This window comes from Vicia villosa, unplaced genomic scaffold (assembly GCF_029867415.1).
Source record: "Vicia villosa cultivar HV-30 ecotype Madison, WI unplaced genomic scaffold, Vvil1.0 ctg.001623F_1_1, whole genome shotgun sequence".
Taxonomy (NCBI): domain Eukaryota; kingdom Viridiplantae; phylum Streptophyta; class Magnoliopsida; order Fabales; family Fabaceae; genus Vicia; species Vicia villosa.
The window spans coordinates 418,180-426,413 of NW_026705676.1; positions in this window are offsets into that span (position 1 = coordinate 418,180).

Consider the following 8,234-nt stretch of genomic DNA (forward strand, 5'->3'; position numbering starts at 1 on the left):
TGATTTTATGAGTGAATGGAGATAAGATTGTAAATAACTTGTTATTATGTGTTATATTTTGATAAACAACTAATTATAAATTTTAATTTTTTATGCGTATTATTTAATAGTTATAAGATTTATTTTTAAACTAAAAATTAATTTTTTTAACATAATTATCCATATAGGTCTATTAATTTGTCTATATTTAGCATTTTGTTAATGTAATAGTGTTATTAGACAGCAAAATCGACGAACCAATAATATAATGTGCATTTGATTTGTTTTCTTTTTTATTTTTTTTATTTTTAAATGATAATAAGTTATTTTTAAAATTTTCTAATATCTACGATATATTTCATTTTTATATTTTAAAAATATTAAATGCTACATTCAATTAAAAATAAATTATTAAATGTTATATAAAAAATTATTTTATATAAAAAATAAAATATAGACAATGTTATTTTTATAAATGGGGAACAAATATTTTTTTAAAAATAGTGATTCAGATATTATTTAAATAAAAAAAATTATAGACGCGTGTCTTGTTATTCAGCTAACTTTTCAACTTCTATATAATGCTTATTTATATATACTCTAATTTTTTTAAAAATAACCATATTAGTTATAAAATAAAAAATTTCCATATTTGTTATAAAAAAATTACTTACAATCATTTAAATTAATTATCATAAATATTACTCTAATTTTTAATATATATTTTTTAATATTTATTTATATTATATTATTTAAATTATATAAATATGTTATGTTAAGAGTCATAAATACTTATTTATTTAATTTTCCTTGCCCTTTTTTAGACATAACAATGACTTTTTACTCCCACTTAATTTTTTTGCAATGAAAATCAAGTTTAAAAGTCATCAAGTTATACCTCATATTTTTTAATAAATATTTCATTTTGAGGAAAGAAAAAATCAATCATATTAATTTTAATCAATCGTTGTTTTACATAATTAATTCTAATCAATCATATTAAATAATTTTTTAATGAAAAATTTATCAATTAATAACATTAAATTATAGAATTGAATATATTTGTAATCTTTTAAATATACAAATTGAATTAATATTATCTTCAATTTTCAAAAATATTAAATTACTCAATTAATTTTAAACAATTATAGTAGATAGTTATTTTTAGTAAATAATTATTTCTCGACAATAATTATTAGTGTTGTTTAGTGACGAGTATAAAGTATATAATTGTTTTGTTTTGTTTAGTTTTTGATATGATTATAAAGTATAGTATTGTGATCTATAATAATTACATAAATAATTTTTGAATTAACTAATATCAAAATTATTTGATAATATGAAATATTATTAATTATTTTACTATCACTAATTATTGAATATTAAGGACAACATAACGTTACTTATAAAGATACTAGATAACATTTTGATATTGACACATAACATTATATTTTCAAATGTTTAACCTATATTGACAGAAAAATCTATATTTCTTTAAAAAATAATAAACTCTTTTGTTTATATAATTTTGTTTTTATTTATATGTAAATACTAATAGAATGAGGCATAAGATAAGATGGGTGAAATGCACTAAAAATTTAAGATTACGAAAGATAATGTATTATATTATAAGAAAATATAATACTTACCACATGTATTTTTAAATTTTTAGATTTGAGAAAATATTGTACTATTATATCTTACAAAATTATACTGTTTTTACAATATTGTATGACTTACCTAAAAAAAATATAATTTTCAGAAAATATTGTACTTTTGTATTATTTACCTAAAATTATCTAATTTTGTAAGATATAAAAGCCTTTTTAACGACCCATACGTTAAAATCATTACGTTGGGGATAATTTAATTGATATAGAATCAATACATTAAAATATTCTATCCAAATAGATAATAAATGTTGAATAATAACGAGAAATTATATGGTACACGCGATACTGATATTAACACATTTAATTAAAATGTTGAATAATAACGATAATAAGTTTACAATTGATTTAAATAGTTTTATAAATAATTCTAAAACAAAAATATTGATGAAAACATGAAGTTACTGATAGAAATATTAAATATTAACGGGAAAATAATATTTATTGATCAAAATATTTAATATTAAAATAAATGAGCCTACCACACTGGTCCCAGTGAAAATGAACATGTATCCCGTTAATATTCAAAATATTGAATATTAACTGGAGCACAAACTTATTGATTAAAATATTGAATATTAACGGGAGCACGAAGTTACTGATCAAAATTTTGAATATTATCGGAAACATTAAGTTACTGATCAAAATTTTGAATATTAACGGGAACACGAAGTTACTAATCAAAATAATAAATATTAACGAAAATACGGGGTTATTGACAAAATATTGAATATTAACGAGAACACGAAGTTACTGATAATTTTTTTGAATATCAACAGAAACATTAACTTACTGATAAATTTTTTCAATATTAACGGGAACACTGAGTTACTGATCAAAATAATGAATATTAACGGGAACATGCGTTACTGATAAAAATATTGAATTTTAACGGGAACAAATTTGAAATACGTTGAAAGTAAATGTGACTAAGTTTATTGCATTGTACAATCGACATTGTGTATTCTTTATTGGAAACATTAAGTTACAGATCCAATTTTTGAATATTAACGGGAACACAAAGTTATTGATCAAAATAACGAATATTAACGGAAAAACGGAGTTACTGATCAAAATAAAGAATATTAACGGGAACATGAAGTTACTGATAAAAATATTGAATATTAGCGGGAACAAGTTTGGAATATTAACGGGAATACGAAGTTACTGATCATAATAATGAATATTAGTGGGAACATGAAGATACTAATCAAAATATTGAATATTAACGGGAACATGAAGTTACTGAATAAAATATTCAATATTAACGAGAACATGAATTGTTGATAAACATATTAAATATTTACGGGAACATGAAGTTACTGATCGAAATATTGAATATTAACGATAAAATAATTTTTATTGATGAAAATAACCCAAACTTTGCCCCAACCTATTAAAAAGAAATTTCTATATTTTACACCTCTGGTTTTATGACATCTAACTCTAGAATAATATATATTGAACAAAATAACACGGCCACAACGGGTACCCGTGCGGACGCACGGGTATCACGCTAGTTTTTTTTAACATAAACTAACTTGTATATAAAAAATGTGAATATTTTTTATTATCATACAACAAATATTTCATTAAAACTCGATAAAAAAACTTTATTTCTTACTATATAAACTTTTTATACTCTTTAAAAAAAACATTACAAAACGGAGATAAAGCTTTTCTTATGATTATTTTTTTACAGTACGTTTTTCTTAATATTATTATTAAATATTAATTGTTATTCCTTCACTCCCTTAAAACTCGTTCCCTCGCGTCCTAGAAACTCGTTCATTGACGAGAAACTGTTGTCCAACTCACTCTCGCCCACAAGAAACCCTAGCTTCTCTCTCAACCAAAGTTAATTATTTAATTCGTTCATTATGACCATCACAATAAGAACTGTGAAAGCTTGAATTCCAAAATACATCAATTGCACAATTGGATATTCAAATATAATGATGATTCAATCTCTCGATACATTTGCAGAACTGAATTTGAGTGAAAAAAAAACCTATTTTGCTCTAAGTGAGTTTTGAGAACTTAATCCAATGGTATATTTTCAACCTTGTTATCCTCTTTGATATGATATATAACATGTTCATTTCTGTGAATGTTTCTGTTACTATTCTTAAAATGGCCCTACAACTATTTTGAAATGCATCAATGCATTGTATTTTACTGTGCCATCTTTGTTTCATCGGATCTCTCTTGACTTTGCATTTTTTTTAATTCCGTAGAATATATTTGGCTACTTTTTTTAATTGTGGTCTAAATATAGAAATAAACCTTCTATATTTGGGCTACAATATACCTTCTATATTTAGACAACAATTAAAAATAATAGTCAAATATGTTCTACCAAATTGCCAAAAAACACAAAGTCAATAAAGATCCGATGAAACAGAGATGGCAGAGTAAACAAAATCTTTATTGTATTTTTGTTGAAGGATATGATTGTTTACTTATGTTTTCTACCAATCTCTCTAATAAATCTTTAATTCTATAGTTTAATATTGTGATAGACGTAATATCACTTTTGTTTTCTCGCTGTTCCTTCAAACTAGAGAATTTCAGGCCCAACATTGAACAATTTTAAATGTGGTTTTATTTTCTATAATACATATAGCTCTCATGCTGAATTTCATTTTGTTTCAGCTTTTGTAATGACATTCTCCTTCTAGTTTCGTTTGTTAATTAAATTATATGAAAGGGTCAAATAATAATTATTAATTTCCATATTATAATACTTGCATTGTGTTTATAGTTAATTAGATTAAAATAAATTAGTTGAGTTTTGAGTTCATCTTGAGTTGAAAATTTTGAATTCTTTAGTGAATGAGCTGAACTTGAGTTATTTAAGGTTCTGTAGACAAATTATTACTGTGTTTATTTTTGGAGTATAGGTGACTAATGGGTAAATTGTGATTTTATTTCTCCGTGGTTAAAGTTTTATTTGATTGTTATGTAACAATTAAATAATTTGTAGAAAATTTATTGCACTGCTTGTTATTGTTGGGCAATTGAGAATATGTTGAGTTTTTATCAGAAGTTGAGAGTACTATTTTTATAGAAGTTATAGTTGATTCAATGGTCGCACCGAAATGATTAACATATTTAAAAAATTTAAGAACCTTAACTTAAAGCTCCAATATGTTCTCTGACAACATTAATTTAATTGTATTTCTTATTATAACAATTAGTGAAGAGAAGATGGAAATTATAATAAGTAATAATTTAAAAAGAAATGATACTTTATGGGCCAACAATCCATTCAAATTGGGGGATAGTTCATAACATTGACAACATAGCTCATTCTGATGAACGCATAGCCCATTCTAATGAAAATAAAATCAGTTTATATTATGTTTTTGTTTCCATAACGCAGTTATATAATCTTCTCATATAACACTTTTCATACGTCTCGTTATAATATGTTCTGATTTTCTTTATGAGATATGCTTTCATCTTCCTAGGTTATGTTGTAAATCTATGAGTTTTAGCCCAAATTGGATGGATTATTGGCACATAAATGATCTTTCTTTTTTCAATTGTTACTTATTACACTTCTCATATTCTATTAATTTGTTATCTTAATAAGAACCAAAATTACACTTTACACTAATGTTGTCAAAGAATATTTGGTTGCTCTAAAGTGAAGGTTTTTATTATTTTTTAAATATATTAGTCGCTTTGATGTTGCCATTGGATAAACTATTTTTGCTTCCATAAATATAATGAGAGTATAATTAAGTAATAAAATAAATTTTTATAGAAAATTTAAAGATTCGTTAATATATATTTTATGTTATTGATGTTTTATGTTTTATGAATTCAAATACTTTACATGATTATATTTGTTGTGGTTGAAATATTTCTCTAACAGATTCTTGAAATTGATAAGTTACGGTAGTTCTCAAATTTTTTCCTGCTATTATGTCCTTTATAAACTAAACCAAATGTTTTGGTAGTTCTCTTTCCTGAATTCTATCTAGTTTTATTTCTAAAAGTTTTAGTAGTGGTTGAACCCATGGCCTTGTTATTGTCAAAAGTACCATATGGACACACCATTTTATCAAAAAATTAGGGGATGACGCGAGTGGAGGTAATGATGGGAAAAAAGGAACAAGAAGGGGAAGGAAGTGGAGATAAATATGAAGAAGAATTCGATGAAAAATGGTGAAGAAGAAGAGCATGATGATTGTAGCATAATACTGAATCATTATTCAAATACTGAATCTTAACTCCAATTGTCATATAAATGCCAACTTATCCTCCTAAATGACACCCTTAAGCAATTACAGAATAATTATGACCAGATGATTGTATCATAATACTGAATCATTATTCAAATTCTAAAAAGCCTTTTGTCTGACGAAGAATGCCAAAGAATGTTGCTTATTTTGTTACTTTTCAGGATATTGTTGAGGCCAAGGAATATTTGAAGCAACGAGGAGTTGATGTTAGCACCAGCTGAAGTGGTCTATAGATCTCTGAAGCTTAGAATTAGCTGCTACCAGGAATTAATTATCTGATTCAGAGTTGGAAAGTGTAATACGGTGAACTGACTTTTTATCGATCGAAATGTCGCGGTTAAGCAAGAGTCGCCACCGACTTTTATTTTATCCAAACAAATTCGGAAAGGCAAAAAGAAACAGAAAAAAACCTTTTTAAAGAAATCTAAGTTCGGGGGGTAATTTATGCAAAGGGAAGGTGTAAGGCACCCTTTGCATCCATGGTTTTCCATGGGCTCTTAATTGCTTTGCTTGCTCGTTTGTTTAGAAAATATAGATGAAAGAGATAGGGACTTTAGCTTGTGAATAAGCGTTGCCCTTTTGAAAAATTATGAGAAAGAATATAAAAAGGTTTGAGCATTGCAAGGCAATTAGGGGCAATTACCTTAAACTCAGATGATAGGTCTCTTTTTAGCCTTTCAGAATGAAAGGGTCTATCCTTGCCATAAGAGGGCAGGAAGCCTTTCGTTTGGAGGTTGAAGGGTCGTCGAGATATCCTTTGCCATAAGACTGTCCCATGCCATAGGAGGGCAGGTAGTCTAAGGTAAGGATCAGAATAAGCCTTATTCGTAGGCAGCCAGAAGATACCTCAGCCTTTTTCCGTAGGCAACTTCCGAGGGTCGAGGTCATATTTGTGTATCGAAGGCAGCATCATTTAGGGTCGTATGACCTTTATTTATCGAGGCAGCATGGCTGAGGTATCCTCGTATTTGAGGGACGTGGCTTATTCTGCAAAAACACAAAGGCAACAGGCAACAGGCAACAAGGTAACAAGGCAACAGAGAGGTTACCCCAAAAGAGTGTGTGTGTGCCACAATCACGTGGTTCAGTTCCGTTATTTATCTTGTAAATTTAGTGATTCTATGTTCAATTCAAGGGTTGCACTCCCTAGGATTACTAACCACGCATTTAAACAATATAATCAAAACAGATATGGGGGAGGGAAATTGTAACCAGCGGATCCCTTAATAGGGTTTGACACAAGTAATAATAAAAGCCATAAAATAAAATAGGGTTTAGGGTTACCGATATTCGACGCTTTGGCAATTGACAAACCCTGAAAAGGTGGGAAAAATGACAAACAAAAATAGGGTGAGTGCATTATCAATTCAGCCATAAACAGGGTTAACCCTAATCAATAAAAGTAAAAATACGAGAAAGGGAAAGAATACTTAGCTTCAATTGACGAAGGTTGATAGTCGGGGTTGCCTGAAGCATTGACTCTGACCCTCGGAGAATTGACAGAAAAATAACAAGAAGCAGTGAGTGTATGGCTAATTCAATGGCAATTAAATTTAACCCTAATTTAATAAAAAGAACAAAATAAAATAAAATGATTACTTAAAATAAATACGAAGTAGGACTTAGCTTTTGGCTTGACGTGGCGCATAGTCGGAGCGTATTTGAAGAGCAACCCTGAAAAGGACACAGAAACACAAATATTTTTTCAGTGTATGACTAATTCTCGCAAACCCTAATTAGGGCACAAGTTAACCCTGATTAATAGAATAAAAAAGAAACAAACTAATTAATTATTAAATCGGCAAAAACAAATTTCGATTAAATTTTCTAACCTAATAGGTAACATTAATCTAATTAAAATAATTTAAACAGAATAAACTAAGTTAATCATTTAATTGTTTTAAATCAGATAACAATTAGTATTAACAATTAAATTAAATTGAATATTCAATTATAAAATAAATATCTTTAAAATAAATGTTTTTTTTTATATAAAAAAAAAGAAAGTTTAAGGAAAATTTTATTTCAAAGAATATTTAAAAGAAATCTAATTTAATAAACAAATAAATACATAACATATAAAAAATTAGTTATTGAATAAATAACAATAAAAAATTTAGGAAACTTAGCTTAGGATTCAGTATGGTATAGGCTTGAGGTTCCATGGTGCGCCTGCAGCTCTGGATTGTTGGATGGATCTGGAGATCAGATGGATGGCCTGGATGATGAGGGTGCATGATAGGCTTTGTCTGGCAGCACGCGTGGGATCTGGAATTGGAATAATTCCCAAAATATATGTCTGGGAGCAGGGATCGAACCCTCTCCCTAATGA